This window comes from Cottoperca gobio, chromosome 3 (genome assembly GCF_900634415.1).
Source record: "Cottoperca gobio chromosome 3, fCotGob3.1, whole genome shotgun sequence".
Classification (NCBI taxonomy): domain Eukaryota; kingdom Metazoa; phylum Chordata; class Actinopteri; order Perciformes; family Bovichtidae; genus Cottoperca; species Cottoperca gobio.
This window is the reverse complement of record NC_041357.1, coordinates 24,748,988-24,762,112: the sequence shown is the minus strand read 5'-3', so window position 1 is coordinate 24,762,112 and position 13,125 is coordinate 24,748,988. Positions and strand designations below refer to the sequence as shown.

General features: G+C 43.5%; 1 protein-coding gene across 1 annotated transcript in view; it reads right to left on the bottom strand.

Annotated features, from left to right (window-relative positions):
* Positions 1 to 2,810: 2,810 nt before the first annotated feature.
* spata17 (spermatogenesis associated 17) overlaps positions 2,811 to 13,125 on the bottom strand; it is a 35,479-nt gene continuing 25,164 nt past the window's right edge. The window contains 1 exon segment of the mRNA XM_029426607.1: positions 2,811 to 3,353. The gene's annotated coding sequence lies outside the window, so the exon portion shown is untranslated.

Genomic DNA, 13,125 nt, shown 5'->3' with positions numbered 1-13,125 from the left:
TCCACCAACGGTGCTCTGTTTCCTTTTGTTTTGTCCTCCATCTCTCTGTCAGCAAGTCCCGTCCATCAATACAGAACTGTCAGTCATTGGAGTGACAATTGGCAGCTGTCGATACAGTGTAGAGGACCGCCAATCTGTATATAGGCTTCAACTCTTAAAATGCTATCAGCTGCCAATACATAAACACATAAACACACACACACACACACATACACAAACACACGCACGGCAGCACAAAAACACACACATACCGTGTTCTCTTTGCATCCTCATCTCACTTGATCATCGCTGACGCGGGAAAATGTGGTTTGATAGCAACGAGATCAGATCAGATGAGGAAACAAAGAACCACCTTCTGACTATTCAATCTTTGGCAGCGCGGACACACACACACACACACACACACACACACACACACACACACACACACACACACACACACACACACACTCTATGGTACTGATGAAGGTCTTTGACACAGACTGGAGTCACTGACACATGGCTCCCCCTACTGGAGACCTGTAAGACCTTTGGCAATGACATTCCAGTCCCTGGTTACACTGTAGCACATTAACATTCATTAATTGATTTGATCATCCATCTACTCATTTAATCACTCCTCCCTCTCTTTGACATCCCTTCCCCTCACGTTATCAAACTGTTCCTTATTTCCTTCCTTGCAGTCTTCTCTTATTCAATTAGTTTAAACGTGTATCCTTGTCCCCTCCCTCCCCTCCCTCCCCCCCTCTCTTTTGTTTGTCCCTTCTTTTTTCATGACCTTAATGCCCTTCGTGATTGTAATGATGTAATATCAAAGCTTCTTCTAGGTTCAGGTGTAAGAGCTGAACAATGTTCAGTGTCTTTGTTTGACATGTCCTCTTTGGACATTACATGACTGAGAATCAATGTTCTGGACAATAAACAAGTTGGATCTTATCTTCATTCTTTTGGCTATCATCATCATCATCATCATCATCATCATCATGATTTTATCCATTATGATAGCTTTACACTGACCAGAATAAACACTGAGATGTGGAAACTCAATGATAACATTACAACAGAGTCAGACAGGACAAGAAACACAAGTGGTCAGAAGATTAGACAGAAAGTGAGCACAACATGTCACTTATAACCCAGAACTATTTCAGGTGCTAAAGTCCAACCACACATATATACTGAGCAAACTATGTAATGGCGACATTGTTTCTAAACACCTGCCAAGTATCTTATTGGTCGATATATATGCAGATATCGACCAATAAGATACTTGGCAGGTGTTTAGAAACAATGTCGCCATTACATAGTTTGTTCAGTTCAAGTCTTGGAACATTCTTTGAAAGTTATCTTCAGAGGTAGATAACATTTAATGACATGCGTTAAAAACAATCAATATTCACATACAACTAAATACTCGTACAGGTGGAGGCTGGGGAGGTGGAGGGAGTTACATTTGTGAAAGCAGGCAGCGGTGTAGCAGCTACGATGTAGTGCTCAGCGTTGTTGTATGATCACTGAATGAGCGAGGTAGGTTCAGGTAGGTCAGATTACCTGTGTTTCTTGCTCCATCATACTTCTTTTCAGTGTTATTACTGTTTTTTAAGATCTCAGAAAATAAAGAGCTGAGTACATAGTTATTACTAGAGTTTTGATAACCTTCAAGTTGCATTCACAGACTACTGATCACAGTATTATGTATGTCTGTTCATACCACTACACCCCTGTAAACCAAACACCAGTGCAACCAGTTCTGTTGCTGCCTAAGACCTTGAATTAGAAGAAGAACCAAGTGCAGCAGAGCCAGATCAAAACAGAACAGAGCCGAGGAAAAGAATATACTGACAGGAGCTGGGAGGGGACATGCCTGTCTGTCTGCTTTCTCTCCTTTACGCACATGGCGTCCATCCGTATGAGAAATGTGATTACAAATGAGAGTGTGAGTGAGAGTGCGGAGTGCCACAGCTGGCATGGCATCTGGCTTGGCATATCGTTGCCCGGCCTCGCCCGCTGCCTGTGCGCTCTAATGTGGCTGTCGACAAGCCCATTAAGAACCCATTACTAAATGCTCTGTCTCCGCTCCTCTTCCACGCCTTATAGCACAGGCCCGGGGGAATGCCAGCAACACGGAGGAGAGGGAGAGAAGAAGAGTGAAGAGACAGACGGAAAGGAAAGAAAGGAAAAGCAGGTGAAGGAAAGAATAAAGACAAGGGGGAAGTGTGTGTGTGTTGGATAAGTAGCAGTTAGCTTTAAGGGTAACACTTTTGTGTCCTGGGTCTGTGACAGAAAGTGATGGAGAGTAGAGACACTGAACTCACTTTAAACTTCATCATCAAAACAGTCAACTGTGCGACACCTCCTCCGAGTAGGCCTCAGGGCCTGGGAGGAGGAGGTGTCATGTGAAGTCTTTACATGCAGACAAAGGTCTAAAGATTTTAGACTGTAAGGAGGAATATGACAGACGTGTGGAGATATTATTTAGAGCTGAAACAATTAAGTTGATTATTGTTTTGTTTATAATCAAAAATTGCACTTGTGAATATGTTATGGTTGTCTTAGTCTTCTGTGATTTGGGTTTTGGATGGTTAGTCAGACAAAACAAGACATGTGAAGATGTCCCCATGGGCTCTGGGAACTTGTGAAACAATTAATCATGAAAAGAATTGGTAAATTAATCAGTAATAAAAATGATCATTTGTTCCAGCCCTACTTATTTTACTTTGTACTATATGCCAAGGCTCCAATAACAAGATCATGATAAATAAAATGCTCAGCTCACTTTGTCTTGATAACTAAAGTACTTATGCTGCTTGTTTAAAGTGTTAGAGCCTTTTATTGCTGGAAAGGACACTGGACTTCTGCTAATGAAAATAATACAATACAATACAGAATCCACACTTAGTTACAACAGACACCATGTTTATGTTAATATACAGTCTCCAGTGGCCCCAGTAAGCATATTTAACAGTACAGAGCTGTTTGGGAACAGCGTGGATGAACTGGTTTGTATCTTTTCCACTGCTGACACTATCACTGCCTACAGGCGTACATGCTGTCTCTCAGAATGAGTCACCAGATTACACTTTTGTTGCACATTCCCTTTCAGTGACTCAAATTCACACACATTCTGGACATGCAACTGACATTTTAAGTGTGTTCCCTGATGTGAACCCTAATTTGGCCGACAACACTGAACATGACATTGTTCACATGAACATAGCAGGCACTGAAATAACACACAATATAATACATATAATAAACAATCTTCATTTTTTCTTCATTTTCTCAGGCCAGAAGGAGTACAGTTGAGCACACTTATCAAAGACGTTGTAGGTGACGAACACCGTCTTCAACGTCTGGAGAGGAGGAGAGGTAAGGTAGAGAGGAGATCAGGGAGAGGGATTAAGTTACAATATCAAAGTTCAAACATGAGGTAAAACAAAACACCAGTGATCACCCACTTTAAATGTGTCCTATTTTCATTAGTTTCAGAAATTGTCTAGTGCAGGCCCAAAACAATTAGGGGATGATGGACTGTGTCTTTTATGTGTCTTTATTCAGTGGGTGTGCACCTGCTGGATTTGCATCTGGACATGTACTGAATGATTCCTGCAACCTGACAGGTCAAGATGAATTAGAGCTGTAAGGATGCAATGTGGTGTGTAGTGTGATATGATGGCGTTTGAAAAGGGGAAGCAAGGCACACGTGTTTTTGAGCGGACTTCTTTTGATATTCTTCTGAACAAAAATAACATTATCCAATGAAGATGGCTGAAGGACACTAATGCTGCCAAGACAGTTTTCTTGCTTTCATAAACGGGGAAGAAGGTGCACATCCATCCATTATGATTCACAGACCGTGTGTGTGTGTGTGTGTGTGTGTGTGTGTGTGTGTGTGTGTGTGTGTTGAGTGGTGAATTGCTCTTTTCATGAGTGACTGTGACAGGTTTCTCATCAGGCCCTGAAGCCTCCTCGCAGTTAGAGACCATGTACAGCACAGCCCCCAAACAACAAACACACACCCTCACATGAACGCACGCTGAACTGGGTGATGGTGTAGAAGAGAGTTTCCTGTAAAACCACAGAGCACCTGAGACGTAGTTGGTACCACACATGGGAGTGTGTGTTTGTGCGTCTGTACCGGCTGCTGGAACTAAGCGGGGCTCTTAATCACGGTTGTAACGGGCAACATTACCGGCAGCGGCAGCAGGCTAATGATGAATGCCTGAGTCTCCGTGCAAACCCTGACCTCCTTTTCTGCTGCGATGCACAAAAAGCTCCACACACACACACACACACACACACACACTTTGCTGTTCTATAAGTGTTTTTGGGTGCACAGTGTGATGTTCCAAAAAAACCTCAAAATGATTTCTTAAGCACGGCACTGGAGGAAGACAAAAACAAATGTGAGAATTAAATGAGAGAAAGAGAGAGAGAGAGAGAGAGAGAGAGAGAGAGAGAGAGAGAGAGAGAGAGAGAGAGAGAGAGAGAGAGGAGGACAGAAAGGGAAGTGGAGATATAAGAGTAATAAATGAAATGTAAATGAGAGAGAAAAAGCCGGAGAAATAGCAGAAAAATAAAGAGAAAGAGAGATCAGTACATGAGAGAGACAGATGGTAAAATAAAGAAGTAAATGAGAGAGATTTTGCAACAGAAGGAGTGAGTAGTTATAAACGAGTGTAAAGTTTTGATGAAGGACAAACTAATGTCAGGGACTGGGGCGGTTCGGGCTTCCTGCTCCCCGGCTACCACATGTGATCTCGCCTGTCACTCACACTCCATCGCCATGACAATCATCGTAATGCCGACGCCTGGGGGCGGGGACAAGCCTGTCCTTGTAACAAACAGAACCCCTCCGCGATCTGACGCCAACAACTGCAGAGAAGATCTCACAAACACACACATGCACACACAATGACCAGCACACGGTGATGCCACACAAATAGAAACTCTTGCACACAAAAGTTGAAGCACATTCCAGTCTAAATTCAGCTACATGTTTCAGTAACAGTAATGTGATGTGATGTGTTACTGTCACGGTGTCCAGAGCATGCAACACATTCATTGTGTAATATGCAGCATGTGGTAAAGTGTGTGTGTGTGTGTGTGTGTGTGTGTGTGTGTGTGTGTGCTTATACATGTATTCATTGTATGCATTCATACAGTGCATGAGTTTGTGACGAGTGTGTTCACATATCATATGTGGATGTTAGAGAGGAGTTAGAGAGAGAGAACGAAAGAGAGAAAGAGAGATACAGTCTCTGCGTGCGTGCGTGCGTGCGTGCGTGCGTGCGTGCGTGCGTGCGTGCGTGCGTGCGTGCGTGCGTGCGTTAGCCATGGGGTAGGGAGCAGGGACTTGTCAAGCTGAGGAAGAGATGGCAAACTGGATGGTGATGCCAGCTCTGTGTGACAGCTCCTTCACACACATATGCACACGCTCGCACACACACACATACACACATGCTTTAACCCCCCAAACCTACCCTAGCCCACACTCCAGAGCTGTGAAAGCTGGGACGCAGAAAGAAAACGAGACTGGTGGAACATCCTTTTAACTGGAGGCTGATTGGTGTGTGTGTGTGTGTGTGTGTGTGTGTGTGTGTGTGTGTGTGTGTGTGTGTGTGTGTGTGTAGGAGGTGGTGGGCTGGCAGGGTGGGGTGTGGGGGTTCAAAGTGTCACATCAATTTGAGGCTGTGCTGTTTCTGAAAGAGGCTAACCCCACTGCCACTTAAGCTTAGCACAACAGTGAACAGCATACTGGCAGACAGGACACATACATACATACAGTACACACACACACACACACACACTGGTTTGAGGGTGGGGGGTGAAAGCCATCCCCCTTGTTAGCAAAATGGCCGAAATGCATCCCCCTTGTTAACCTGTCACCCCCACTTTTCTTCCCTTAGTAGCAGACAGATGCAGGGACAGAGGGGTTGTTTAGTGGAAAGTCTGCCTGACTCAGTGATCCTTTATCTGATGGAGGTCTGATTTGTGAATTTTGAATATATGACCCTGACCATGGCTCCGAAATATCAGCCGTGTTTTTCACACCTGGAAAATGCAAGGCGCACCATTCGGGCCCTGGGTGTCTACTTGTGTACCAACTTTTAAGGCCGCGGAGGCAGGTTGCGCCTGACATTGGCTAACGACCATAATCAAATAATATAATACTACTTAATTATTTAAATATTGTCCGTGGGACAGATCGTGATGGCTCTGGGTAACCTCTTCCTCCATATATACCTTGTATCTACAGGCTAGTGATTGGTTGTTCCTCATCACATGACATGCGATGCGCATTGCTGCATTCAAAATGTTTCACTATGTTTATCAGCCGTCGCACCGTGATAGGTGCTAGGGAACGGTTGTGCGCATGACGGCGTGGCTCTCGCATTTGAGCGCTCCTTCTGCACGTCTACATTGATTACAATGGATTTGAGAGCGTAAAAACGTGTCATGGGCACTAACTGTGCGCTGTATTGATAAATTCATATCACTGTCCCTGGTGCTGAAGTAGCAGACAGATCAGTTCGGTCTTAGATGTACAATATTCTCTACACTATGAAATACTCAAAACTATATTGTATCCAACATATACTCTATAGCAAACGGTCACCTTCATGATCAAAGTGACAAGTTGCAACGTCTAGTCGTGGAAGAGGATCATAGAGACACACTTCTGCCCGTAGAATTCTGATAATATTTCTATGATCATTCAGTAGCGTCTGTGCTGCTCAAAATACAAAACCACTTCTGCAACAGTTATAGTTAAAGGTGCGATGTGTAAGATATGGCCAGAATTTTAGTTTACACCATCAAAACTAACTAACATGATCAACTGAAGAAGTAACAATTTTGATAGTATATCAAGGTGTGTGTGTGTGTGAGTGTGCAGGTGTGTGCGTGTGGGTGGGGGCAGCCATAAGGCCACCCCCCCTTGTTATACAGTTTCTCCAGTAGCCGAAATCCAAATCCTTCACTACCTTAATCATTTTGAAATACTACCAAACATTATAATTTCAGCAGAAAAATATGTGTTCATTCATCATCATCATGTGCCATAACACAAGACACAGAATGACATAAGTACAGCGAGGCTAAACAGACCTCGATGCATTAAAGGACTGATTTCCAACATCTGCACACCTTTACATAGTTTAGCTGAATTTCATTTTCTGCAAATCTATCAAAGCGTTTTCCTGAAATGATAGTTTGGTGGGATGCTCCATTGTGCCTCTGAGCCTAGAGCGCAAGCAGCCAACTGAGGTGAGGTTGCTGGTTAGAAGCCCCCAGGGGTGACCTGGCCCGGGCCCCAGACCACTTTAACCACTCGTCTCCATTAACAGGCTCCCAGATATCATTATGCTCCCTGGGGACCAGGCGTGCTCTAACCAACCATTTACCCTCTCTCCTCTATTTCTCTCTCTCATTTCTCCCTCTCTCTGCCATGATGTTACTCAATGAAAAAAGACAGCAGGGAGAAAAAAAAATATGAGATTGATTTATTTGCTTCAGTGTTCTTTGGGATGGAGTCCTCTCCCTCTCTTTCTCTCCCATTCCTCTCTTTCTCTGCAAACTGAAACCAATTAGCGAGCAGAGCACTTGTAGCGGGGAATGTAGGGCAAGCGAGGAGTAATAAAAAAGTATTGACTTTTCTGTGACTGTACGCAGCGTGAAAGGGGTGCCGCGGCCTTGTCCGACATGAAAGGAGCTCCATTAATTTCACTTATTTCACCCAGGCCCCTGTCAGGAGGCCCTAATGCGTCCCAGGCACACTTCTCACATGCAGACACTCAGACAGCGCAACGCAGCTCGAGCCTGGTTACCAAATGAGTTTACAATATATATCAGAGAGAGAGAGAGAGGGGTGGGGGGGGGGGGGGCGGAGCGTAGGAGAAAGGAATAATTTCTAATTCCCTGGTTGAGACACAAAGCGAGGCCTTTCATACGTAGCTAATTTTGTCCCAGTCTCAACTCGTCATCCTGCCTCGCTTTCTTCCTCTTATTGTGCATCTTGTAAAGGCCACAGATTAGTACCAACACATGACCACGACCTATCAGCCCGACGATAAGATAACAAGACACTTTGGTTTCAATTTTCTAAAAAAAGATAACGCAAACATACCGTATGTGACAATGATGTCATTTGCTTTGCTTTACCACAGAGTCGCTCAAGAGAGACCTGTGACCACCCACAGGGGATATTTAGTGGCCACAGAGTAACACAGAGAATAGAATATGTGGTTTTCGCATAACTGCAAAAGGTCAAACATTTCAAATTCTTATTTGATGCAGCTTTAACTTTTTTTTGTCTCACCATGTCGGCTACCGGCTACTTTCTGCTTTATCATGTGCCCCACTTCATCTTTGTCGTGGTGCGAATGAAGTCCTAAAACAAAATGCACAAATCTCAGCAGAAGCGTAAGACGGACTGCTTTCTTGTCGCACTGCTCGCGTGTTTTCTTGAAGAAGAAAAAAAAAAAAACACACTCAGTTGCCATTTGCGCCAGAACCCAAATCCACCTCTGACGTCCAATGTTCAGTGCTTTTCCAAAGGTTTTACCACGGCTCTCTTGAAGATCATCAGATTAAGTAAAACTAATAAGCAATGAGAGGTTCCATGAACCTTTCTCATCTGGCTCCTGGGGATGGCCTACTGTCAGCAGATACATTCCTACCTGGAATTTTAGAATCATTGTGTGTGTGTGTGTGTGTTTGTGTCTGTGTGTGCATGTACGTGTATTTCAGAGATATACGCACCCCATGAGTGAGTGTGTGTTTAGGTTTATAGGTGTGTGTGTAGGTTTGTGTGTGTGTGTGTGTGAGAAAAAGAGCGAAGAGTGAGAGGCTATCTGCAGACAGAAACTAATCAGTGTGTGTGAGATAAGAAAGCAGCCTTTATGGTGTATGGTAATCAGCCCCCCCTCGGCCTGCCACCGCCATGCATAATCACCACGACTTATTCACATGATTGATGAAATATGCGTGTGTGAAATCCGAGCTGCATTTGTTATCATCCTGTTTCTCCCCTCTCTCCCCCCCCCCCCCTCTCTCTTTCCTTTTCTCTCAATCTTTTTTGTGTCTTGTTCAACCTCCCTGTCTCTCTAAACATCTCTCCCCCTGCAGTGGTCAAAGATGTTTGGGACCATGTACAAACAAGAAATTACACACACAGCATGGGGTCCCTCTTGAAACTATGTGCATGCACACACAAACACACTCACTCTACACACACTTTTGTCTCTTAAGGTAGTAATCTGATGCAGGAGAGATGCATGAGAAAATCGTCTGAAGAGGATTATGAAGAAAAGGAAGAAAAGATAAGGGTAAGAAGAACGAGTAAACGAGAAGACACATTAATTGTTCTGTCCTGCAGAGAAGTGTTGGCTGGATTAGAGGGGGATGAGAGGACAGAGAGAGAGAGAGAGAGATGGAGTGATAGGCGGCATTAGATGGATAGATGCTTCAGAGAGCTCTTGTCATTGACAGTCAATCACATTAATCAGGGAACGGATGCAGAATTCCCAACGAATGCAACACCAAGAAACAAAGAAACCATTTGAACAAAAACCAGCGGCAAGTCCATACAAGGACACAACTACTGAAGGAATGAGCGGCTACAGCTGACATGTGTCTGCGCACGGTGACAAATAATCAGGAAAGCATCTTTATTGACCTAACTGACCTCTCTGCTTTGAGGTTTCTCGTGAGTTTCAGTGTTCTTACCACCTAAGAAACGCTCTCTTGTTCTTTACACGGCACCATAAATGAGTTGGCTCTGAATACTGAGATGTGCTTTACCAACCAAACCCCAGTGTGGCCGGCATGCACTGTATCTGCCTCCAACTAATATTAGTCCGTTTCTGAAAAAGCATCAGCAATTTTGGCTTGGAGTTAGAAAATATATAGCTGAGTGTGAACATTTGTGAAATATGTATCATGTCAATCAATTTGCATCCCTTCAGCTTGAATATCATTTTACCTATCATGGCCAATTGCATATTATTGGTCCTCTTTTTCATATGAGAAGGTTAAGTCAGTTTTTGCACAGAGTATACTTCCTTGCTACTCAGCCATGACTTTTCAGGTCAGGTTCAGCTTTACCTGCTAGAGAGTCTGTCAGGGTAAAGTGAGACATAGCACTAGAAATCATGAAGATGGTTTGGCAAGAGGACTGGGCTGAAGGAAGTTGAGCATTAAGAACTTTTGCTGCAATGCAGCGTCATCTGGCAAGGTGCAGTGCTTTCCAATACAATGTAAATAATGTGAACCCCCACACCTTTACAGCTTTCCTGGTGATCACTGTGACAAAACACAAAGTAATTGCTGCCGTGATAACTTCCCAGAGTTCTAAAGTGATTGTATTATAAACCTCTGTGCAGTGTTTTGTCTTCAGAAATTCATAGATGTAAAGAAACTGGCCTTCTTGGATCATATTTCATTGTTTTACGGGTACTGCTTCCTCACCAGCGCAGAACCTTCCGTTGTTTTAGCACTGGGCTGCTTTTAGTCTGAACGCCCGCTTAGAAGGGTAAAAGGCTTTCGCCTGGGACTTGCAGGGCTTAGGCTAACGCACGATGTGGGATAAGACTAAGAGAGACAAATCTTGGGAAGATAGCGGGGACTAGGACTGATTTGGGTTGAGAGTAGGCCATGGGGGAAGGTGTGGGCTGAGGCTGAGGGTAAGATTATGGCTGAGGCTGGTGCTGGTGAATTAAGGCCCCCAGCCTCAGGGCGCTATTACACATCTATAATGAGAAACGGAGAAGAGGGGGGCTTGTCTTTGCACCTCGGAACACCTTAGATTAAATATGCACAATTCTCATGCAAAATGGGCCAGGAACAGCCAGGACCAGCGTTGCTGTCTAATCCCCTGTGCTGGAGTTGTTTCAGCCAGGGTTAACAGGCTCATCAGTCAACACAGACTGCTTAGCACAGGACATCAAGGCCATTTGCAGGTTTAAGTGTTTGTGATTGCTTCCCTTTCCAGATCCCGACGCCGCCCCAGCCCCCCACACATGCTCCCTGTGCTGGCTAGTGAGCATATGAGCCAGCAATAAGGACACACACACACACACACACACACACACACAGGCAAGCACATATATCAACCATCTAATAGCAGAGGTAAAGGTGTGGCTTTCACATAAACGTCAGGCCGCTTAAGTGTACAAAACAAAATATTCAAATTACAAAGTGAAGCACGCATACACAGCTTGTATCACCAAAACACACGTCTTTCTTTTGTGAGACAGACAGACAGACAGACAAGACAGACAGACAGACAGACAGACAGACAGACAGAAACTGGCAAGACATACAACAACAACAAGAGGTTTCTCAAGAGAAACAGAAGATGTACAATTTAAAAAGGAAACGGGCAACGTAAGAGAATAAAAACACATCTTCTACCTGCTATTAGAAAATGCATTCTTTTGCTTTTTTGAATGCAAAACACACATGTAAGTATGTATCCTGTCTGCTGCATCCTCTGTGTCCATCTACACCATAGCTTCATCCCAATCCATTTGCATTTCACAGCCAGGGTTGACTTCTATCACCAACACACTGCTGCATGAGAGGGCTGTCATGTTCCTCAAGCATGTCTGTGTGTGTGTGTGTGTGTGTGTGTGTGTGTGTGTGTGTGTGTGTGTGTGTGTGTGTGTGTGTGTGTGTGTGTGTGTGTGTGTGTGTGTGTGTGTGTCTGTGTATTGTGCACTCAGCTATTTGATAGCACACACGCCCACAACACATAGTTTGTGAGGAAAGGGGTGGAGAGAAAAAAAGAGTTGCTGCTAGGTACTGCAGATGAAGAGGACAGAGAAGAAGAGAACAAGTGTGAAAATAAACAAGACAGCAAGGGAAAGAAAGAGTGATGGCAGGAGATAGAGATAGAGAAAGGCAGTGATTATACCACACTACATACAGTATGGTTCAGTGGAGCATATCTGCACAGGGACAGGCGGTCCATTAAAAGCACAGACATCCTTATCCTGCTTGTCTGCCTGCTTTCTCTTACATCCATGTATACATGGAGGGGAAACTATCTAAATAAACCTGAAAGCAATCTCCTATCTTGACTGTCTCAGAATAACCATGATGACATGGCATTTTATACAGTAGGTATCTTTTGTTTTATTTTTTTGTCCCACTGAAATGAACTAACAGTGAGTATTAGTTAAATATTGATCAAATCTTTCCGAAATACTATACTCTATATATATATATATATATATATATATATATATATATATATATATATACTCTAACTATATGCATGCATACATAATTCAAGAATAGTAACATTTCTGAGAGATTTTACTCGACCAGCACCACCACTAAACTGTATTGTATTAATGTTAACAGCAACACAGGTTCATGAGTGCTTTTGTCTTGGTTTTATTTCCCGCTCACGATACATTGGTTTCAGACTTGCTGTGAAAAGGACTTGATATACAAGTAGGCCTGCAGGTCTCATTCAGACCTAAAGAAACTAATCTAAACCTACAACTGAATCCTCAAAGGAGAAGTTGTGATTTTTTCTTAATGATAAATTGCCAGCATCATTTTTATTTATACATTTTAAACACGAGCTTGACATAAATTTATTCAATTAAGTTAAAATTTGTCCTTAAGTGACCCGAGTGAATCTGGTCAAGTCAGGTCCTACAGCTTTGAACATAAATAATACAATCCAATGTCATTATTTCTCTAAACATGATTGCTAATCATTTAATTGAGACTGTCCATTTAATATTATGCTGTGTGCACTCGGCCCTCATTGTTACTCTGTATGCAGGCCTCGCAGTGCAAAATGCCACCGTAATGGAAGCAAAGTGTTGGGTTAATTGATAAATCTGAGGTCCTGAGTAGGAAGGAGTGTGGCAGGGAGAATGTTTTACGGCTGTGCAAATGAAGGGGCTGCAGAGTTTTACACACGCCGTAAAATGGTTATGGAGAATTAGCGTTCTTTCTTTCTCAACGCAGTAACCTGGACACTAATGCAGCAGAGCTGGAGAGATAGATGGACGTGATAACATAGGAAATACATACACCGACAGACGCACATAAAAAGCTGGACACATGAGTTCACACATTTGCTCCCCCTGCCCCACCCAATTC